We start from the raw sequence: 22,420 nt of genomic DNA, 5'->3' as shown, positions 1-22,420 counted from the left end.
CCTATTTGTGGGAGGCAGGTGAGTGAGCGAGCAGCTATTGTGGTTGTATTGCTAGCTCGGGTTAAGCCACGACATAGACTCATAATCCAGCAGTGTCTCAAGGTAGGATCCACACAGATCTGAGAGGAACTCAGGGTAAAAACTCCACTGAAAACCTGTGTTCCTACAGAAACAGATGCAGGTACCCATTATCTGATAGAAGGCATAATACACCACACTAACTCCAACTGATCCAAGCTGGCGCCCTCTAGACCACCTAGAAGAAGAGGATGGGCATCTCCTCTTCTGGCAAGGCAAGGAAGCTACAGAAGAACAACAGCTATGCTCCCGTGTGTGCTGGTACTCCAGCACATCTTTGACATGCAATTTCAGAACAGGAGCAAAAAAGCAGTGACTGAGAAACAGGAAAAAAAAAAAAATCATTTGGATAGTTTCAAAGCTTTTTAGTCCAACCAAAAGCTAAAAACCTGCCTACAGAGTGGTTATATGTGTAAACAGAGCAGGTTGCCTCTCATATAAAAAAAAATGTAGGTGTGCATTTTTATACCCAGGAATCGGCAGAATGCCTGACTGCCTCACAATACAAGTCATATCAGAAGCTTAAGTGGATGGGGCAGGGAAAAGTCTTTGAATTTGACCCAAGTCAGAACAGGATTAGGACTTCAAGACCACATACACAGCTAAAAAGCGTGATACGCATGCACACAGCATTGGTAAAACAAATAGTCAGAAGAGCTTTGAAGAGATGCTGCTGCCAGTAGAGACCAACTTCTGTTTTCTGACAAGCTTTTAAACCTTTTCAAGCTCTGATCCAGGTACCTCATCAATTCTGTGATAATTCTCTTTCTCACCATCAGCATGCACGTTAAGCTGATGCTATTCCATTTACCATCCAGGTCACAGGGTGCCACTGCCCCAAGCTCATTCATGGTTTGATTTCACACACCCCTCCTCCAGTTTTTTCAGTCTCAAGAAAGCTCAGATCCTCTAAAGAAGCTGGATTTTTTTTTTTTTTAAAGTGCTTAAGCTCCCAGAGTCTCTTCCTGTTCTCAATAGGAGATGAACTCTTTAGAAAATGCCAAATCGCCATTTAGAGTGTGCAGCTCTGTTGGAAATGCGATCCTTAGCATTTTGGATGGCATTACATACCCACATGCTATGCTCATTGCAATTTGTTTTGCAGTTAAAAAGAAGTCAAACAATACACAACTGCATTCTTAATGAGTGGTCTGGACAAAGCACACTCTCTGTTATCAGCAAAAAGAATGCAAACCAGCTACCTCTCAAGAGAGCAAATGTATTAGTGCCTGCTTAACCTTCATCTTTAGATAAGAAATCTTAGGTATTTTGTGGGTTTTAGTACAATAATACCTGCACAATCTCTTGATTACATTTATCCCCATGTCACCCCTATGGGGTAATGTTATCACCTCCATCTTGCTGATAAGGAGTTGAGCCGTGGAGATGGATTAAGTTAAAAGTCACCCGAGAGGCGTAGGAAGTCTTCACTAAAACTGACAGCTAACCCAAGATTCTGCTCAGCACTTGCCAAGGGATGTGGGCTCCACACAGAGGAACTACAAAATGCTGAAATTATAAATTTACATTCCAGAATTAAAAACCAACACATTGACCTCATTTGATTATTTTAAGGAATACATTGATAGCTAGTGCCAAGAATGACTACTGCATTCTAGAGTCCTAATACCAGATATAAATACGGAAGCCAGCAGGCAGATGGAGAACTGCAACATGGTTCTCTAAGAAAACAGCAACAACCTTTAGTTTAATACCACAAAGCTTCTGTATTCCTTTACACAGCAGAAAACTCCATTGGAAAAATGGTTTTGTAGAGTTGTTGAGGTTTTGTTGTTGTTTATCCTTAATGCCTTTTAGGCTCTAGTCCTATGAACCCTTACACCCCTTTACACACCAACAAGCAAAGGTGCTCACAAGTATTTCTCAAAGAGATTCTTCCTCCATGTAAAATGCTTACAGAATTGGATTCTTCAAGACTAGAAACTAACATTTGTGAGCTGGGTAATAGTAATGGATTTTTTTTTACTTTGTGGGAATGAAGTAAGCTGATATTAGGAGGAAATTAATAAACCCCACTGTCTCCTCCAGTAGGACTTCCAGGCCTAACTTATCTAAGTGTTTAGCCCCTTTCAAAGCTTTCTACACTTGCCTTCACCTTTTCCTTATCCATTTCCCTGGAACCAGAACATACCATGCTCTAAGGGCACAGCTGTTCTCATTGCTATAGGGCTTCCTGATTCACCAGAGGTGCTGTCACTTCAAGAGTCTCTGTAACTGAGGCCTGATCCTGGAAACGCTTTTGCACACAAGAAATCACTCAAAAGCATTTGCTCATTCTCACTGCTCTGTTCCAAAGAGCATTTCTTTCCTCCTTCTTCATGTGCTGGGAAGATACTGCACACAGTTGTGAGTGCGACTGTAGCCCTCTGGGGCTGCAGTTTGCTCACAGCAGATTACTTGTCTACAAAGCATTTTCTCACTTGGGTCACATCTTTAAAGGGTATTTCTCCAGCCTAGGTTTGTTATGTTTGTGTAGAACATTTATTACATTGCTATTCACCAGCATGAAATCCATGCCCCTATGAGTTCATCAGCTGTAGCACAGTGACTTCCTAGACATCCTGCTATGCCCAAGGTCCAATTCTTAAATCCAATTTTCTCCACTTTAAGGCTGGCTGTCACAGTTTCTATTTGAGACTAATTCAGTAGCTCAATTTTAAAATCTGTTACTCCCAGCAATTTTAGCAAGACTGGTCTAATAAAGGCAATTTTTCAAAGGCGAGGTGCAGTTCTTTGTTTCTCTGTCAGACTTGCAGGAAAATTATTTATGTTCAGTACACACCGAGAGGATCTCCAGTTCTGGGCTAGCACTTTCCTTCACAGAGAGCGAGATGTTACCGTCATGCCCTCCAGGTACTGTCTTTTCTTCCCCACAGAAGTAGCATTACTAGGCTAATATTGCTAGTATTGTCATCAGCAGACTTTTATTCTGCTTCCATCTCTACTGCTAAGATGCTATGTAAAGCTTCACCTTCTGTGCCACAGCTTCTTTACCTCCAAAGTACAGATAACATGGGTATTGCCATACGGGGCCACCAACACTTCAGGAAAGAGTGAAGATTTCTGGGCTAATTTGAAGTGGGAGAGCAAGCCAGAATACAGCATTTAAAAGTTTCCATCCCAATGCACTTGTTTGCATTAACCTTAGATATTTCTCCTCCAGCAACAGTCACCTGCCTTCTTGCTGTGTTTTGGTGTCACCCACAATCAGTAACAGCGTAAAAGCTCTTTATGGTCTGTCTTACCTACTCTCCAAGTGATGCCAAACAGAATAAACTTCTTGTCTGTTTTCTGCGCTCTCTGCTTTTGCAATCAATGTTCATCATTGCTAATTACCCATGGTGTCATTGCAGGTCTCTAATCAGTGAAAAAGGCCACCTCAGTATCTTGTACTGGATACAATTTGGATGAAAAAAGACAGCCCCTCTCCCAGCGGGTTTACAATCTGCAGATGACCATGGGTCAATGTGTGGCTGCACAGAGTTCCAGGTAAGAGTAAAAGATGATGATTAGTGTCGAGGGTTAAGATTGTGGGGTGACAATCAAACCCTGGCAGATGTATTGTTAACCTCCTCTCCCCCCCGCTTCCCCCTTTTGTCCCTCCCTCTCCCCCCTTCCCACTCAGGACAGGCAATCGGGAGGAAAAGAAGGACAGAGAGAAGAGAGTTGGAAAAGTTAAAGATGTTTTACTAATGCTACTAATAAGAATAGAGAAAATAATACAAAATATACAAAACCAATCTTGAAAGTCTCAGCAACTGTAGAGCTGGCACCCAAAGTCCTGGATTAGACTCTGTAGCCAACCGGAGCTGGATTCAGTCTGTCACTAGGCCTCAGTTCGCAGGGACAACCAGCAAGGTCCTCTCCTAATGTCGGCCATAAGCAGAAGGGAAAAGGAAAAAAAAAAAGGGAAAAAGGAAAAGGGATGAGATCCTCGTGATCTCCCACTTTTATATGAAGTATTCACGTGAATGGAATGTTATACATAGTTGGTCAGTTTCTTGGTCACCAGTTTCTCTTTGCCCCTCTTGCAAGATGTCCATCCATGCTTATCAATAAGTTTGCATTCCATTGCTGGGTTTACCAAAACATGTATCTGGTTCTCCAGGAAAATGCAGCTAATATGAAGGCTTTAGCTGACAGGCAAATTCACTAAAAGAGAAACTTGTTTTTTAACAAAACCAGGACAATTAGGTAACTGGCTCTTCCCACCACCTCTTACAGACATCACACGTGACTGGTTAATCTCCTTTCTTCTCCTGAATACCAACCGTAGACTGATGCATACAACACTCCCGTTTTAGTCCTGGTTTCCTCATTAGGGACCATCTCAGTGCATTCCTGACACCAACACAGCCTGCTCAGCTCAGAGTGAATGGGCTGTAGCAGCTCCAGGACCAGCAGACCAGGACAGAAGGGACTGACCTCTCCCCACCAGAGAGGAAACCCCCTGCAGCTTGAGGGGTTGCTGTGTTAGATCTAGCTTAGGTAAGGAGAGCTGTGCTGCCCCTTACTTTCACTCTTGGTGACCGAACAACAGCTTCTATCTTCTACCTCCCAGCAGATACACATTGACAAATGGGAGGTGGGAGTGGGGAGTTATCAGTGCTGCTTCTGGATCTGAGGGAGAAATCAGTGCTGAATTTCAGCTGCAAAATCTGGCTTACTAAAGAGATCCCCACAAAGGAAGGAGAGTCTGGTGTTTCTGTATCCTTAAGGCACTTGGGATTTTTGTAGGCTCCCAGGACCTGTCCCACATGTAATGAAAACCATGATGAAAAACAGAGACCCTTAGGGGGAAAGAATAGAAAATAAGGACTCAGGCCTGAAAATAAACTTTTTGCCCTCTTGCCTATGCAGAGCCTCATCTGCTGGGACAGGGACAGGAATTCCTCTACACTGAGCTGCTCTCAGCAGGGAGGCCCAGGATCACAGCTGACTGGGTGGCCTTTTACTAAACTGCAATTTCCCCTTTCTTTGCAACTATAGTGCAGCAGGGTCAGATCAAGGCACAGACAAAACCGAACTTTGCAGCCCTGAGGAGCGGGAAGCGAATCAAACCCAAGCTGTTCCTGCTGCAAAACCCCAGAGGGGACAGCGGGGTTTCCTGCCCTCGCAGGTGATGTGGGGCACAGAGGAGGTGGCACACGGCCTGAGGGAGGGGGAGACCCCCGTCCCTTGTGCCCCACACACCCTTACTGCTGCATCTGCCCATTTGGCTCCCTGGGACTCAGGCACATGCCTGGGGTAGGGAGGGCAAACCAGAGTAGGGATGTTTTGCTTCCTCCAGCAGCTGGTTCAGCTGCCTTTGGCAGCTGCTGGCATCACAGTTAACAATAATTTTATAAGAAACCTGTCTTTTTTTCTCCCCTTCATTTCCCATCTTATGGCTTGCTTTTGGTCAGGAGTTGCCTGAATCGGCAGCACAGAAAGCTCTGGCAGAGACAGACTTCCCACTGGAATAAGCTAACAGGCTGGGCGTTTTTGGTAGTGGGAGGAGAAATTCCCAAATCTCCTGCTTTATTTATTTACGTTTGTTTCCTTTACCTCAAGCACAATGAGAGGAGAAAGAGCAGCGGGTGAGCCCTGTGGCAAGGGTGCTTTTGACTATTTGCCTTCCTTCCTTTTCTGTTCTTCCTTGGATGCAGCATCACTTTGGTTTCCTTGCCCTCACAGTGAGCAAAGGAGCCCCCCAGGCTTTTCCTTCCCAAGTGACAAATGAGCTTTCGGGAAGAGTTGTTCAAGATACACTGTTCCCCTCTAGATCCCCTCTGACCTCATTAATATTTATAAATATGTAAAGAGTGAATGCCACAAGGATGGAGCCAGGCTCTTCTCGGTGACAACCAATGATAGGACAAGGGGCAATGGGTATAAACTGGAACACAAGAGGTTCCACTTAAATATAAGAAACTTCTTCTCAGTGAGGGTGACAGAGCACTGGAACAGGCTGCCCAGGGAGGGTGTGGAGTCTCCTTCTCTGGAGACATTCAAAACCCGCCTGGACACCTTCCTGTGTAACCTCATCTGGGTGTTCCGGCTCGGGCGAGGGGATTGGACTAGATGATCTTTCGAGGTCCCTTCCAATCCCTAACATTCTGTAATTCTACGATTCTGCGATTTATAGCAACTTCGTTATCACCTCTAATAACAAAAGCGCCGCCCGGCTGCGCGGGATCCCGGCGATCCCCTGTACGCGGGTGGTGAACAACCCAAACAACTCTGCGGTGGGGAACAGACCCTCAGCCTCCGTTCTGCCTTCCAACCGGAGCGGTGGGAGGGGGAGGCCGGGTGGGTGCGGGCTCCCCGGCCGGGCTGGAAACCCCCGGAGCCGGGGGGCCGGTGCTGCGGGGGAGCGACCGGGGGACAGCCGGGGCGGCGGCGCCACCTGGCGGCTTGGCGGGGCAGCGCGGGGAGGCGCTGGCGCCCGCCGGTCCCAGGTCAGACCGGGGCACCCGGGCACCACTGGGCCCCGTCGGGAGATGCGTGAGCGATCCCCGACGATTTAACAACGGCGGTAATGTTGCATGTGCCTATCGAGGGGGAATGAGGTCTCGGAGGGCTGCCGGGTCCTTCAGGGCCAACTGCTGCCACACAGTCCTGTCACCCACATCAGAACCTGTCACTGAAACAGACCTGCCTCCACCCCCGTCCCCATACAGAGCTTGCAAGTCACCTCAAAACTGCCAGCTGCGTTTCGAGTCCCATTGTTAGCCCTGGCTATGTGCTGTGGCAGCAGGTGACAGACATAGAATCAAAATCATTTCAGTTGGAGGAGACCTTCAAGATCATTGAGTCCAACCATAACCCAATTCTAGCATTAAACCATGTCCCTAAGAACCTAGTCTAAGAGTCTTTTAAACACCTCCAATGATGGTGACTCCAGCACTTCCCTGGGCAGCCTGTTCCAGTGCCTGACAACCCCTTCCGTAAAGAAATTTTTCCTAATATCCAATCTGAACCTCCCTGGTGCAAATTGAGGCCATTTCCTCTTGTCCTATCACTTGCTACTTGGGAGAAGAGACCAACACCCTCCATGCTACAACCTCCATTCAGGTAGCTGTAGACAGCGATCAGGTCTCCCCTCAACCTCCTTTTCTCCAGGCTAAACAGCCCCAGTTCCCTCAGCCGCTCCTCATCAGACTTGTGCTCCAGACCCCTCACCAACCTCATCACCCTCCTCTGAACTCTCTCCAGCACCTCAATGTCTTTCTTGTAGTGAGGGGCCCAAAACTGAACACAGGATTCAAGGTGCAGCCTCACCAGCACCCAATACAGGGGGACAATCTCTTCACTGCTCCTGCTGGCCACAATGTTCTTGATACAAGCCAGAATGCCTTTTTGGCCACCTGGGCATACTGCTGGCTCATATCAAGTCTAGGAGGTGCTCCACACCAAAGGCATAGAGGTACTTACCAAACCCCTCAACAGGTCCTGTGACATTGCTTTAGAAGTAAGGGGCTTCCTACCATGTGTAGATCTTCAGCTTGTAAAAGAAATTAGTGGGTATTCCCTGTAATTTCAGAGTAAATGTTCTCTTGTATTACTAATTTAAAGATGATCACCCGCATGGCCTTTGTTTCAGAGTTTTGGCAGTGGGTGGGATGACGGAGTTTGGAAATTCTCTCCCCAGACATGACAAATACTTTGAAAATGTTTCCTTTTTTTTTTTTTTTTTCATTTTCCTCAGAGGATCACTGCAGAGAACAGGAAGAGAAACTTAAGATAAGGAATGTCTCCAGGCTGTGCTGGGGCTGTTTGCTCTGCTGCCGTCAACTTCAGCTCAGAGTGGATGAGTGAGCTTTGTCCATGAGCAAGCACAGGGAAATGGACAATGCTGAGAACTGAGATCTAGTGGCTTCAGGGTATGGAAAGAGGTGAAGGAGAAGCCCACATCAGAGTATTTTAGTCTTCTTGGCAGATAGTCACCTTTGAGAAAAAGCCTTCTTCATAGACAGAATATTCTCCAAACCACGTTGTCATACAGAGGAACACTTTTTTAACAAAAGGCCTTTCTTAACCAGTTTGCTGATCCCACCTTTACCTTTTGGCAGGGGGGAAAACAGTATTTATGATCTAGACTTCTTCCACTGAGAATTACAGGTGAGCCCTGTCTCAGCAGAAACAGCAAAACACCATTGAGAGGGATGTGTGAAAAGTTACAAAGAAGGTTATTCTGAAGACTGGGAGGTTTTTCCAGGATTGCTGTTTCTTGCAAGAGAAGATTTTATTTGCAGTGAGGCTGCAAGGCAAATGTCCACACTGCAGTGGACTTCCCCATGTTTCTCTAGGAACATTTTGTACATAGAGTTCATGAATGCAGACCCGATACTTGCAGGGATGAACTAGGTATTTGCCGTGCTCGACAGACAGTTTTCTAGCTGTTTCTTGAAGACCTTTTCCAGCACTGAAGATCCTACAGTCTGCCTGGAGAATGTGTCCCAGTGTCTCACTATCATTTCAGGTACAGGTATTTCCAGATACCTCAGCACAGTCCCTGGGAGAGAAATAAGTGCACATGCATGGTGTGGCCAGTAGTGTTGCATGGTCCTGCACCCAGCAAGCCTGCTGGCCATCTCGAAACTCCAAACAAATATTCAAAATTTTCAAATTCCACTTTACAAAATTTCTGGGCACAAAAACTGTAAATACGTCAAATGTATGCCATACCTATTCCTGGACTCTTCCATTGGCACTGAAGAACACCATAACGCTGAGTCAAAAAGATTGCTCTTTTACCCAGTATTATCCACTTTAAGGAAGAGGTGATGCGATCTTCCCCAAAACTGTGCATTTGCAGTATAGGCTGAGCGCCTGCAGTCTACAAACACGGTAGCTCACCTTACCTGCACAGCACATTTCCCATGCAGAGAACTCCTCAAGGCTGCTGCAAGGTCTCTGGGTTACCCTGAACTCCAGCTTCATGCTCTGCTTCATTTCACCTCATTTTAGAGCTATAGAACTGGTGTCCTGCCAGTGACCTGTGCCTGAAGTACCTTCTCCCTTCAGTACTTGGAGCTGCCTGGTTTTGCCATCCTGCCACCAAGACATTTTGGGTGGTTGTAGGTCCCAAACATACATCACAAAATCAAGGGATGTTGTGTAAAATTAAAAAAAAAAAATTTCTGTTGTATCACCAGGAAATCAAAGTAGCTGTTTATAATCTCCCCCACAAAAGTGATATGTTTTGCTGTGTTTATACAGACATACAGTTTTGCTTGTTTAGGAAACACATGTGGGAGTGAATTCAGTTACAATGTGTGAAATTCTCTACAGCTTCTCCATTTAAACTCTAAACTGATTATTCTCTGAGGCTACATTGTTGACTGGAACAGCAGCCATGCAAGAAAGGTAAACTGTTTGGCTGGCCAACGCTTGCATGATCAAATAATTAATCAGCCTCGAAGGCAAAATTAGATTTCCAGGAACCCTGCTTCTTTGGGATTAGATTTTGGAGTGGAAAAGGTCAGACAGCTACTAGCTCTAATAACTCACTATACTTTCTTCTGTCATTTTTATTTAATTTGTAACAAGAAAAATAAGCTTCCATCTAGACCAAGGTAAAGGAGTTTTCTCTTTCTTGTTAAGGTCCATAGAGCAAAATTCTGACATACTTTCTTAAGCCTCCAGTAATTATTTTTGGCTTGGTCCCAGTTTAGTTTCTAACAGATACTTGCCTGCAATACAGAAGACCCCCTTGCCAACAGCAAATTTATTTGCTCTCTGGACAGAATCACCAGACTGGAAGGTCAGGACCCACTAACTTGCCATTTGCCACAGATGGGACCAAAATACTGCTTCTGTCGAGATTGTATTGTGGAGCTCCTGCTGCTGCAGAAAGATGTCAGGATTTGTCTCACATGAAAGAGGAATTAATCCTCTTGTGATATTTCGGATGTGGAGGATGGATACAGTGGGGAACAGTGAGCCCAAAAGTGCTTGACCCATCCCTATGGAGATTACAAGCTGTGCTGGTTCACAGAGCATGATCACTTGATTAATATCTCTGAATTTCCTTGGGATACCAATTTCTGATGACGACTTACGCAGCTGTAGAATGCAGAGCTTGTTAAATGCAGAAGTTAGGCTCATCTTCAGATGTTGTCAGCTACTTTGGCACGCAAACTCATCAGGGCTTTTGTTTCTGCTCAGGAGCCACCTTCCGTCTCTTCCCAGCAGACCTTTAACACCATCACCTGCAAGTGGCTGAGTCCATTTCTGACACTTACATACAACTGTAATAAGCTTGTTTCAAAGACAGAATCCCTCATGACCCTTGTTACTAACAATTTGATTTTTTTTTTTTTTTTATTATTCCTTGCTGCACTTAAAGGCAAGGCAAGGTGTGGAGTCACGGTGAGACGATACTCCACAGTCACCTAGCAGGTCAGTGACCAGGCTGAGAGAAAAGCCCAAATCACCCACTACAGTTTATATTATTGTAGTACCCACAACCTTCAGCTATGCAGCAGAATTCCAGAATATTCCTGACAAGCACATGTTGGGAACAGGCACTTTCTGCCCTCACAGAGGATGTCTATATTACCTTCAGAACACCCTCAAAGAAGAATGTTGTGTGCAGCAAGCAAGACAGCAAGTTAGAGTGCACAGCGTATTAACTCCCAAGATGCTTATACTTGTACTGCATGAGGAGTCAATCATAGACTCATAGAATCATTTTGGTTGGAATCACAGAATCACAGAATGGTTGGGGTTGGAACGGACCTCTGGAGATCATCTAATCCAACCAACCTGCTAAAGTAGGTTCACCCATTGTAGATCACACAGAAATGTGTCCAGACAAGTCTTGAATGTCTCCAGGGAAGGAGACTCCACAACCTCTCTGGGCAGCCTGTTCCAGTGCTCTGGCACCCTCAAAGTAAAGAAGTTTCTCCTCATATTCAGACGGAACCTCTTATGTTTCAGTCTTTGCCCATTGTTCTTCATCCTATTGTTGAGCACCACTGAAAGGAGCCTGGTCTTATCCTCTTGACACCCACCCTTGAGATACTTATAAGCATTGATAAGATCCCCTCTCAGCTTCTCTTCTCCAGGCTGAACAGACCCAGTTCTCTCAGCCTTTCTTCATAAGAAAGATGCTCCAGACCCCTCCACTGGACTCTCTCTGGTAATTCCTTGTCCTTCTTAAACTGGGGAGCCCAGAACTGAACACAGTATTCCAGATGTGGCCTCACCAGGGCAGAGTAGAGGGGAAGGACAACCTCCCTCGACCTGCTGGTCGCTCTCTTCCTAATGCACCCCAGAATACCATTGGCCTTGGCCACAAGGGCACTTTGCTGACTCATGGTCAACCCATTGTCCACCAGGACTCCCAGGTCTTTCTCTGCAGTGCTGCTTTCCAGCAGGTCTGCCCCTAACCTGTACTGGTGCCCGCGGTTATTCCTCCCCAGAGGCAGGATCCTACACTTCCTGGAATTTCATTAGGAGGAGACCCTCAAGATCATTGAGTCCAGCCATTAACCTAACACTGGCACTAAACCATGTCCCTAAGAACTTCATCTAAATGCCTTTTAAACACCTCCAGGGATGGTGACTCCACCACTTCCCTGGGCAGCCTGTTCCAATGCCTGACAATTCCTTCCATGAAGAAATTTTTCCTAATATCCAGTCTAAACCTCCCTTCATCCTATCAGTTGTCTCTTGGGAGAAGAGACCAACACCCTCCATGCTACAACCTCCTTTCAGGCAGTTGTAGCCAGCGATAAGGTCTTCCCTCACCCTCCTTTTCTCCAGGCTGAACAGCCCCAGTTCCCTCAGCTGCTCCTCATCAGGCTTGTGCTCCAGACCCCTCACTAGGCACTGAAGTCACCTGCCTCCCAGGCTCATGGAGCCTGCACGGTGCCTGCAGAGGAAAAAAATGCAGAACAAAGCAGGTGCTGCAAGTTCATGGCTGAGCTTTCCTGTGCGATGCCTCCCACAAAAGAGACAAGCCCCAAATGGCACTGACGCAGGCACATGGGTCCTGCATAACCCTGAATACAACACTGGGAGCTTGTGAGGATGCTTAGGTGGATCTGTGGCCCAGCATGTCCTCCCTTCTGTTTACTGACAGGCACAGCCTCATAAGATTCTTTCTTTAATATGTTAAGTCCCTTAGGACGCATATGTCAGTGGTTAAAGAGGGCAAGCTGGGCGTGCACAGAAAATACTTTTATCCTACAGCTTAGGAGTGGTCCAGCTAAATAGCAGGCTTCTGTACATTAGGTACACAGGGCATCAGTACAACTGAATGTAATTCACATGTTTCCTACCAGCCCTAAGCTCAGCTCTCACAAGCACATTCAGTCCTCCCTTCCCTGAGCAAAGAAATCTTTCCAGTTAGTTTGTTTTCTAAACAAAAAATAAAAGCTAGGAAGAGGGATATTTCTAAGCTCTCTATTCACTCCCAGTTGTTTACAGGTATGCTGCTGGGACAGCAAAGTCTGGTTTTAGTGACTGGTTGCACTATGAAACTTCCCAAAGACAGATCTCTGTTTTGCCAAGAATAACTTTTCTGTACCAAATTAATTTCCACAGTGAATGTACAAGGAGGAATGGAAATTTTAGGAGTATGCTTGAGAAATAAAACACTCAAGTACAGGCTCTCAACAGATCATGGAAATATTTTTTTTTAACCACTCTCTTATGTATTTTAATAGCATATAAGGCCACAGCATCACCGGAGTACTGTTGCCATCATTTTTAAACTTTGAGAATGGCAAGCAGATTGCATCTTATCAGGGAACACCTGAGAGGTTCCATGTAAATGACACATGCACACAGCTCGACAAGATGTTTGTTGACAGTCAGCTCTCAGCTACCGCTTTTCATTCTTCACAGTTCCAGCCAATGTCACCATCTTTGAAAAATAGGCAGAAAACTACAAAATGTGTTGCTTAAGAAGATACTCGGCTGCAGAAAAACCAGGAGTCCTCCTCTCTTTTGCCACTGATGAGAATATTTTCCACTTCTTGCTCTGACTTGCAAATTCCTCTTTATCAAACCTAAGTCCATTGTATTTAGGAGCAAATGAGAACCAAGTTGCTAGCTGTGACCTTCTGGTCCCTTTCAAAGATCCTTGCAGTTGGCATTTATATGAAACGGAAGGAAATATAGGGTCATATTCAACAGAATTCATAGCTGAACAATTTTAGGTGCATTTCTGCAACCGTGCTGCTGAAATGGGTTGAACACACCTGAGAAGTGGGATGCTCTTATGTGAATGTTTTTTCATTGATGTCTTCCACTTGAAAAACACAGAAAAAATCTTGTTTGACTGTCACTCAAAACAGACAAACAAACAAACTAACTAACTAACTAACAAAGCCTTGCAGAAAAGTTTGTCAGTTCATAATGAACAGCAGGTCTTGATGACTGGCTAGGGCAAATTGGTCTAAGTGCCCTCACATTATCAGCTTAATCTATAGTTTACATAATGCAACAATTATAGAATTTGTTCGATCTAAACAAAACTATGGACAAAGGAACAATTATGGTATGCTCTCTCTTCACAGGTGGAGAAACAGAGCATCAAGACAGTGATGGCAGCGAGTTCCTAGAGGAAAAGGTCTGTCCTGAACTGGGAAATCCACATGGACCAACTCTTCCTGACTTGGGCAGAGCACCTGGTCCTTCTGGACATACATGTGTGGGCTTACTGCTGTGGGTGAAAACATTGCACCACAGTTTACATTAAATGCGATGCAGGGACAACATTCCCAAAGCTGTGTAGGATGTCCCCCACTGTCTGTTCCCATGTCAAGTGATGTGACCTCACATGAGGCTCGGGACACAGACACTGTTTCAGGTCACATCATGAGTATGACTCACAATAAGTTATTTGACTGAGATGGTCAGGTTGGCAAATGCCTTCTGTGAGGGCTGAGAACGTCAGACAGAAAATGTCATGTCCAAGTTGAAAATCTGGGACAAAATAGCATCTCAGAAACGTGTGAGGATGAGATACAATATTTTCCAGGGTGATCAGGTCCAGCCAAGACATCTGGTGACCAAAGCTTGACAGGCTGGGTGGTTCATGCCTGGAATCCCAGCTATTCACTCTGCTGAGCCTGACAGATTGCTTGCACCCAGCTCTGTGCTGCTGTGCGTGGTGATGGTCAGATGTCCATATGACGTCTGGCATCACTTCAGAGATCCCAAAGTCACCTACCTGCCTAAGGAAGTGCAAAAAGGTCTCTCTTCTGTCCTAGTCCACTGACATGGCCACAGAGAACCATCCTTTCTCTGAAAGGAACTACAGAAGCAGCGAGGTCTGGCACGGCAGTATGTCAAAGGCAGTGTTTTCGCTGTGGTTTTTATGAGTCTCCACAAGAAGGAAATTAGAAACTGAAGTCTACACTCTCCCCCATTTATAAATGTGTCCGTAATGTGTACGTTGTGCTGTAGGTTAATGATGCAGTTCTCAAGCAAGATTAACTGCTGCTTCAGACAGCCATCAATTTTTTATGATTGCAAAGACCATTTCCCTACTAAAAATGAATGTTATGTTCCCTGAGGGATGGGCTGTATTCAGCATCAGTCACGCGTGTAGGGTGGGAAGATGAGAATAAAACAACAACAACAAAAAAAAGAAAGCAAAAGACACAAGTTAGTTCCCCAGCTCCCACACCAGGGAACAGGTATGTAATTTTCCTCACTGTCACTTCTGAGCATCCCGAACAAGGTTAAATATGCACACATGTGAATATGCTACTGACCCTTGCTGATGGGGCCAGCTCCCTCTGAAGGGATGCTGTGAGCATTCAATGCCCAATACCAGGAAACAGTGACTTTGCACAAGATCAGCACAAGTGCCATCCTGCCTCAAGAGCCTGGGACATTGTTCATGTCTGAGAAAGACAGTCCAGAGATTGTTTAATGCTGTAGTTGAGCTTTTAATCAAACTTAGCCTATATTTGGGGCAGACTCCAAGAGGCTTCCTATAGCTGCATCAGCAGAACAAGGGGAGTCACCTCATCTACTAGTCCATTTAAGACATCTAAGAAAAGTGGGAAGAACTGTCCTTTGGTGGTGGCCCCTCTCTCTCTCTCATCCTTTCTCTCTCTACATCAACTGTAGAAGGAAGCCTCATGCCTAACCTAGTACAGAATCACAGTTTTAAATGTCTGAAGCAAGGGGAGATGAGTCCTCATCTAAAGTATGAGTTTTTGACCCAGTAACAACTGTTGGGGCTGAAAGGATGACAGCTAGCTTCATTAACAATAATCCACATTTTAACCTGATTGGTAAAACCATTATCATCCAGTCTGAACCTTTCGAGAAGACTAAGCCAAAAGACCACAGTGTCTTTGGAGCTGTGTCCTTTGATTTAGCTTTGGACTGGCTTGTCCTCACATATCTTATTTTGACTGTATGTAGAGAAATTAGTTACATCTAGGCAAAGAGCCTTGTATCCTAATAACCACATCTTTGTTTTGTTTCTGACTAATGAAATGAGGCAAGTTGAGAAAAATAACAATCAGGCCTCATATCACTGACTAACAAGATGTTTATAGTGCCATTACCATAAGTGCAGCTGAGATCTTTATTAAAAATCAAGGCTGGAAAAAGTTCACTCTGAACATTGCAACATTAAATAGGCTCCTAATTAACAAGCAATCCAGCTTCTTTAGAAACTGTTCTGGTGTTCGTTCACTGACAACAGCTGAATGACCCTCTGAGAAAGCCCATGCTTAGGTTCATGCTTAAATTCATTTCTTTCACCCAACTCCTACTCATGCGTCAAACTCACAGCTGAAAACCATGGGCCTCAACAACACTAATATTTTCTAGGCATTTCTCATTGTTCCACAGTCACAACTGCGGCTATGGTTGGGTTTTGTTGTTTGCAACTTCATTGAAAAAAGCATTTCTGGGGTTGCTATATTTCAAGGACTTAGGATTGGAGGGCCCAGATAGCTGCCTTTTGCTACAAACCACAACAACCACTATTGAGTTTACCTCTCTGCTTCAATATCTGCATGGTGAGATACAGCTGGATTATCTTCCAGTCCTGTAAAGCAAATTGAATGTGTTTCTTGATAAAGCAAGGATGGGCCTTGAATTACTTTGCATAGAAAATGTTGTTTTCCAAACGGAAGTCAATGAGGACCTTTGCTGTTAAGCTTGAGTTAACAGAATATAGATAAAAGTAAGCTGATGCATCTACTAATACTGCATCCATTAAGCAAACAATTTAAATATTTATGAGGAAGAAAAATATTACAGCCTTTACTACAAATATGCTAGGCATCCAAACCTTCTGTAGAGAAATACTGTAAATCTAATGAGCATCCATATGTAACTAACCTGACTTGCTACAGGACAGTTATTTATAGGGCAGAATATCACTCAAAGATGTCAGATTTGGCATATCAAAAGTATTTCCAGTTAACTGTGTATAGGCCAAGGACCAACTGTATAGGTTATTTCCCTTTCAATAAAACCCATGGACCAAATATTATCAGTTTACTATGGGTGACAATATTAGTAGTGTCGGTACCTTCAGTTTTTTGAAAGAGCCAGCTCACATATCGGATGGTTGGTAGGAGCCATTCATAGGAGACATGATGGTCTTCAGGGCTGGCGAGCATCCACGGCACCACTGGACTCCTGAATCCTCGTAACATGGAGGTGGCCAGGCCAGGTCCTAACCACAAAGGCCAGAGACCACCAGGGAGGAGCAGGGTGATTCACTGACTCCTTCTTGAACACCCCAGCAGGGGGAAGGGCAAGTCCATAACCAGTCAGACCACTTTGGAAAGAGCAAATATTTATCAGTGCTTATGCCAGCACAGCCTCGAAACACTGACACAAGAACTGGTTGAAAGAGGCATCTCTCTCTCCCTGTATTCCTTAGCCATTTGGAGAACAGTAATCGCTGTTATTTTAAAACGCTGAAAGGCTTGACAAAGTAATATTTAAATGCAGGAAAGGTGCCAAAACGGTAAGTGCAGGGACTCAAGCTTTCCATTCATATGCAGAACAGGTATAGTACAAGCTGTAGCAACGCAAACTGCAATTTATCTATTTCTGTGGTCCTGCCATCTCCAGAGTATGGCAGCTCCCCCCAGGTGCTCTGACACAGAAGCTCTTGCAGCAGAGTGGAGATAAAATTTGATTAATTCCAAGCTTGTTTGCCTGCTTTCGTGTGCATGTGTATATAGAAAATTCAGCACCTTTGCCTCTCTGTTTTTGTACAAAGTGCTGTTCAGAAGAACACTGGACATCCACAAGCTCATATGAAAAAACAAACCTAATGTAAAATAGAGTTAAAAAGTTCACCACTTGTGAACTGGCTCATGTCCATCAACCTGGAGGGAAGGAAAATCATCTGTGTGTACACATGACAAGAGTTACTTTCTTGTTGTCTACTAAAAACAGACAAATGCAAAATACAGGGAACTAAGACTGTAAAACTGTTTTGAACAAGCTAAATACATTAAACTGCAAATGTCACAAGAGAGCCACGGCAATTGAACTAGTAATTATTTTCTTGTTTCCTAATTCTACCACAAGATACTCATTTCACTAGCTATAACACTCAAAACCTGTCACAGTGCAGGGAGAAGCAGGGAAGAGGTTGTACACCCATAATGTGATCGCTGCCAATACATCAGTGTATGAAAACAAATGAATGCATTTTCCCTCAAGTATCAGAGTTTACATATCAAAATCATTTGACTCAGTCTTCTGAAGACAAAAGCTATTTTTGAAGAAATAGCATTAGCAGGCAGAAAAGCAGAACAGACTAACCTTATGGTCATTTCAAAAGAAAAGCAGAAGGCTCAGATGAGGATATCTCTCATACCACACTGGCTGGTCCTTGCACCAGCAAAGAAAGGATCAGGAGAAATATGTCTGATTTCTTCTTTGTTTCCCCTGTACTTTTATTAAGGCTAAAAGTATTGGCTGCTTAACCTTCACTGGAGGATCCTGGCAAGCTCATTTTGACATCGCATAAGCTTGTAACTCAGATGGCAGATCCTTTCCTCCCTTTTGAGTAGCAGATCCATTCCTCTCCCAGTTCAGGTTACAGGGCGGGCATTCTGAAATTTAGGACCAAAGTCTGTCCCTTTCAAATGAGCCCCCGCTTTGCTTCCCAGCTTGCTTGAAGCTTCAGAGGTTTACCCAAGGAAAGTCAGGGAACTATAAGGTTAAAGGGAAATAGAAAGAACAGCTTGATTGACTGGTCCTTCAAACACTTCCACTGTTCTGAATTCTAAATATAGCAAGAATGAATGAGGCAGAACTGTCTTTCAAAATTAAAATTGCCCGAAATTGTTAATGCTCTATCACTGAACACCACAGAGGAAACACAAGGCAAACACCTGCACCCACCTTCACGTAGCCGTTCCTAACCGATCTCCTATTCAAACAGGTATGTTTAAACTTATTTGTGATGGAGCACATTGATGTATCACCATGAGGGACAGGCAAGTTGAAGACAAAGAGAATGTAACCAAGTCAGTGGGGGATGACAGTACCAGGAAGGAGAGCAGAAGAACAGTTTTGAGGTATAATCATGTACCTGGTTCTTCCAGATCAAGTAGGAAAGACCACGACGGTGATTTTTACGACCACCTCATAACTTCTCCTTGACACGTAGGTTTTCAATAAGTATGAATCACTTTGCAATGGACATTGATGCTTCTGATCGAGACAGTTTCTGGACAAAACCAAAACAGAGTGCAGAGTTTGGGGCTGGTCTTGTGTGCCTGAGTCTGAATACTCCTGAGTCTGGAGGGCTGGCTTAGGGGTTCTGCTAACCAAGTAGCAAACAAAAGATTAACCTAATGTTTTCTAACTGAAGAAAGAGATTTATGTATCTGTCTTTAAAACAATCTATAAAATACATTTTGAAAAACAAAACAACAACAAAACAAACAAACAAACAAAAACACCAAGAGTCATAATTTTCATTTCTGTACAACTCTATGTAATGTATCCTGATTGATGCCAACTTAATGCACATGCACACACAAAAGCCACGTTTTTTTGCATGACTTGGATAAGCAACTGAAGAATTTCCTTGTAAGGGAAGAAAGATGGTAATCTTTATTTGTTTTTTTTTCTTCCTGCATCTCTCTCTGCTCAGCAAATTCATCCAAAGCTTTCCTTGCTAGGTTTCAGTGTGGCATCTTTCAGCAGCAGTGAAAACTAGAATTGCTGTAAGTAACTTTCACATTGAATTCAGTCTTCTGTGAATTGCCTTGTTACCATGTGTTACATACTGAGCAGGTCCATAAGAGGCAGGACCAGAAAGCAGTTCCTGGGTCACTGTACAGCTGCAGACCAACAGCTCATACACCATTGAGAAGATATCTATTCTGGTCCCCTGCTTGGGACAAGATCCGGTATCTAAGTGTGGATGCGCATTTTGTACCTGTGGAGTCGATAACTACCGTATTCAGCTCCAGACCGCATTGAGTTAAGTGAAAAATGACATTTGACTTAGAGATGGCCCAACTCGATTTCTAGTTACACCTGCCCCACTCATTTTCTTTCAGCTGGACTGGAGCACTTTGTAGCTGTTGGCTTGTTTCATCACTGAACACCATAACCCTGACACGCATGAGATCAACAAACACAGTCACAAAGAACTAAGGACAGAAGACATCAGTTATAATCTAAAGCAGTATCAATAATAAAGTCTGTCCCAAGATACATATTAGGTGACTTTTTTAATGTTGAATTAATTTGGATTTATATTTTTCTAGACCTGTGAAGGGAAGAGAGGCAGAGAGAAGTTGAAGAGGACAGGCTCTCACCGTGGGTGGTTAATGACCTTGATTTGCAAAATTAGCCACAAATCTCCGCCTTTGCAATGCAGTTGAGGTAGTGTTCAGCATCAACTATGGTTTTTGTACTTGTCACCATTCTGCATTTATCACTGCAGAGGAAATGAAAATACAATAATGAGCAACATACTCCGTAGCCTTGGAGGTAATTACACATCTTTCTTCACAAAGTAAGAGGAAAACACATGAAACATCTGAAAAGATGGAAGATATCCATGGAGCAATTAAACACACACTTGTCAACGTGTCACAAATACTGTGTTTTTACAGCTGAAATGAAAACACAAAATGCCATCTGATTGAACTTCAGAATAATTAGCACATCACAGCACATAACCATGACAAGTACCTGTCAACAGCTATCAGCACAGCAATGACATTTTCCACTGCGAATAATAATGTAATTTTCCACTTTTGAATAGTAACGCTATTTTTTGTCTTTTGAAAAAGTGGCATTGTTTAAAACAGATACAAATATACCCTCCATAAAACAAGATTTCATTCTGCTAAGTTAACACTTACACAGAATTATTTCGTAGATTTCGTAACCTAAGCTCTAATTCCACATGCAAAAGCAAATGAAGCTCTAATTCCATGTAGCTCCTGGAGGGAGAAGAGGATGATGCTGCCTGAGGGACACCGCCTTTGGCAGGCAATGCCCACGTATTCCCAGAATGCTTTGTCTGTATACCAAGCTGCATAACCAGGAACACTCTGGACTTGTACTAAACTGGTGATTTCTTGTAGGAAACACACCAATTTAAAAATACACCAGTGGGTCTGGTACCATGGGTGATCTTCAGCAATTTTGGGGCAAATTAATAATTACAGCTCTGCCGTGCTCCTACAGTAGCTTGTTAAGAGAAAGGTAAGAAAAAGCCAAAAATAAAATTTCTGTAAAGTTTTATTAAAGGTATAAACTTCTAACCGGTCTGTTTTCTGTAAACAAGTTAGTTACTAATCAATGTGATTTAAAATGCATGTTGAGTTGCACAGACTGGCAAGTACAGTCTCACCCTTTTTGGGTGATTGTGTACAATTTTATGCTTGTTGACTATGACTTTAATTAACAACTCATATGAGCTTAGGTTGTTTGGTCTTTAGAGTCCCCTAAATGAGAAGAATGTTTCTTACTAGCAATAACAAACCAACAATCCTACAAAGACAACTTTTGAAAGAAAGGCTGGAAGAAATCGATGTAGGTTCAGTATTGGGAAGCAAACACAGGACTGGGCAGTAATCAGATCCCTCATATGATGATTTGCCTCATTGAGGATGTGGTTTTCCTATTTGCAGCAAACCGCAGCCACCCTCACTTCCAGCTCTGCCTGTGCCCTGAAAAGATGAACACAGCACAGGGAAGCACCAAGCAGAGATACTGAATTTGGCTTTGAGAGCCCCAGGCTTGGGTGGTAGCCGTGGTACAGCCACGCTGGCTGAGTATGCTGCCCAGCCTGAGGAGCAGGGGTAATTCATAGAATCATAGGGTTGTGGAATAGTTTGAGTTGGAAGAGACCTTCAAATATCATCTAGTCCAACCCCCTGCAATGAGCAGGGGCATCTTCAACCAGATCAGGTTGCTCAGGGCCCCATCCAGCCCAACCTTGAATGTGTCCAGGAATGGGGCATCTACCACCTCTCTGGGCAACCTGGGCCAGTGTTTCACCACCCTCAAAGTAAAAAACTTCTTCCATCCCCATCTTTCTTACAGGCCCCTTTTACAGACCGCAATAAGGTCTCCCCAGAACCTTCTCTTCTCCAGTCTGAACATCCCCAACTCTCTCAGCCCGTCCTCACAGCAGAGCTGTTCCAGCCCTCTGATCATTTCTGTGGTCTCCTCTGGCCCCTCTCCAACAGGTCCATGTCTCTCCTGTGCTGAGGGCTCCAGAGCTGGACACAGGACTACAGGTGGGGTCTCACCAGAGTGGAGCAGAGGGGCAGAATCACCTCCCTCGACCTGCTGGCCACACTGCTTTTGGTGCAGCCCGAGATATGATTTATCTTCTGGGCTGCAAGTGCATATTGCTGGGTCACATCCAATCTTTCATCCACCAGTACACCCACATCCTTCTCCACAGGGCTGCTCTCAATCCCTTCATCCTAACAGGGTATTTCTGCATGATGCGTTGTTGTGACATATCATTTTGCCTTACATGAGAGGTAAATCAATTCCTGTAGCTGTTCCTAACTTGGCTTGTCTGCCCACCAGAGTAACAGCTTTTAACGCCAGCTGGAATGAGGTTGGTGCCATCCCCCCCACCCAGATTCTCTATTTATATTAGCAGGATTAAGTAACTGATCCATGGAGACGGCTCATCCTCACTCAGAGCACAGAAACCCACCTCCACTGAAAAATGTGTCACACAATCACAGTCAGTTCTGCCAAGGCTTCACAGCCCTTGGGGTGGGATCTGTCTTGTCTGCAGCCATTTAAATGGTAGGTGCTTATCTGAAGTGGTACCTTCCGCGATAATCTATAGAAAGATACCAGTATCTCCAAGACAGCAAGACATTTCACCTAT

General features: G+C 44.3%; 1 long non-coding RNA gene across 3 annotated transcripts in view; it reads left to right on the top strand.

Annotated features, from left to right (window-relative positions):
* The window catches only part of LOC139825540 (uncharacterized), a 31,494-nt gene extending 16,805 nt beyond the window's left edge, over nucleotides 1–14,689 (top strand). For 2 of the 3 annotated variants that reach the window (XR_011735630.1, XR_011735628.1), the window contains 2 exons: nucleotides 3,453–3,588; nucleotides 13,614–14,689. This is a non-coding gene — a long non-coding RNA (uncharacterized lncRNA). Of the gene's footprint in view, nucleotides 1–3,452; nucleotides 3,589–7,789; nucleotides 8,564–13,613 lie in introns of all 3 variants that reach the window. The other variant, XR_011735629.1, reaches the window with a different exon arrangement.
* Nucleotides 14,690–22,420: the final 7,731 nt, after the last annotated feature.

The sequence above is a fragment of the Patagioenas fasciata genome, chromosome 1 (assembly GCF_037038585.1).
Source record: "Patagioenas fasciata isolate bPatFas1 chromosome 1, bPatFas1.hap1, whole genome shotgun sequence".
Lineage (NCBI taxonomy): Eukaryota > Metazoa > Chordata > Aves > Columbiformes > Columbidae > Patagioenas > Patagioenas fasciata.
This window is presented reverse-complemented; position numbering and strand designations above follow the sequence as displayed.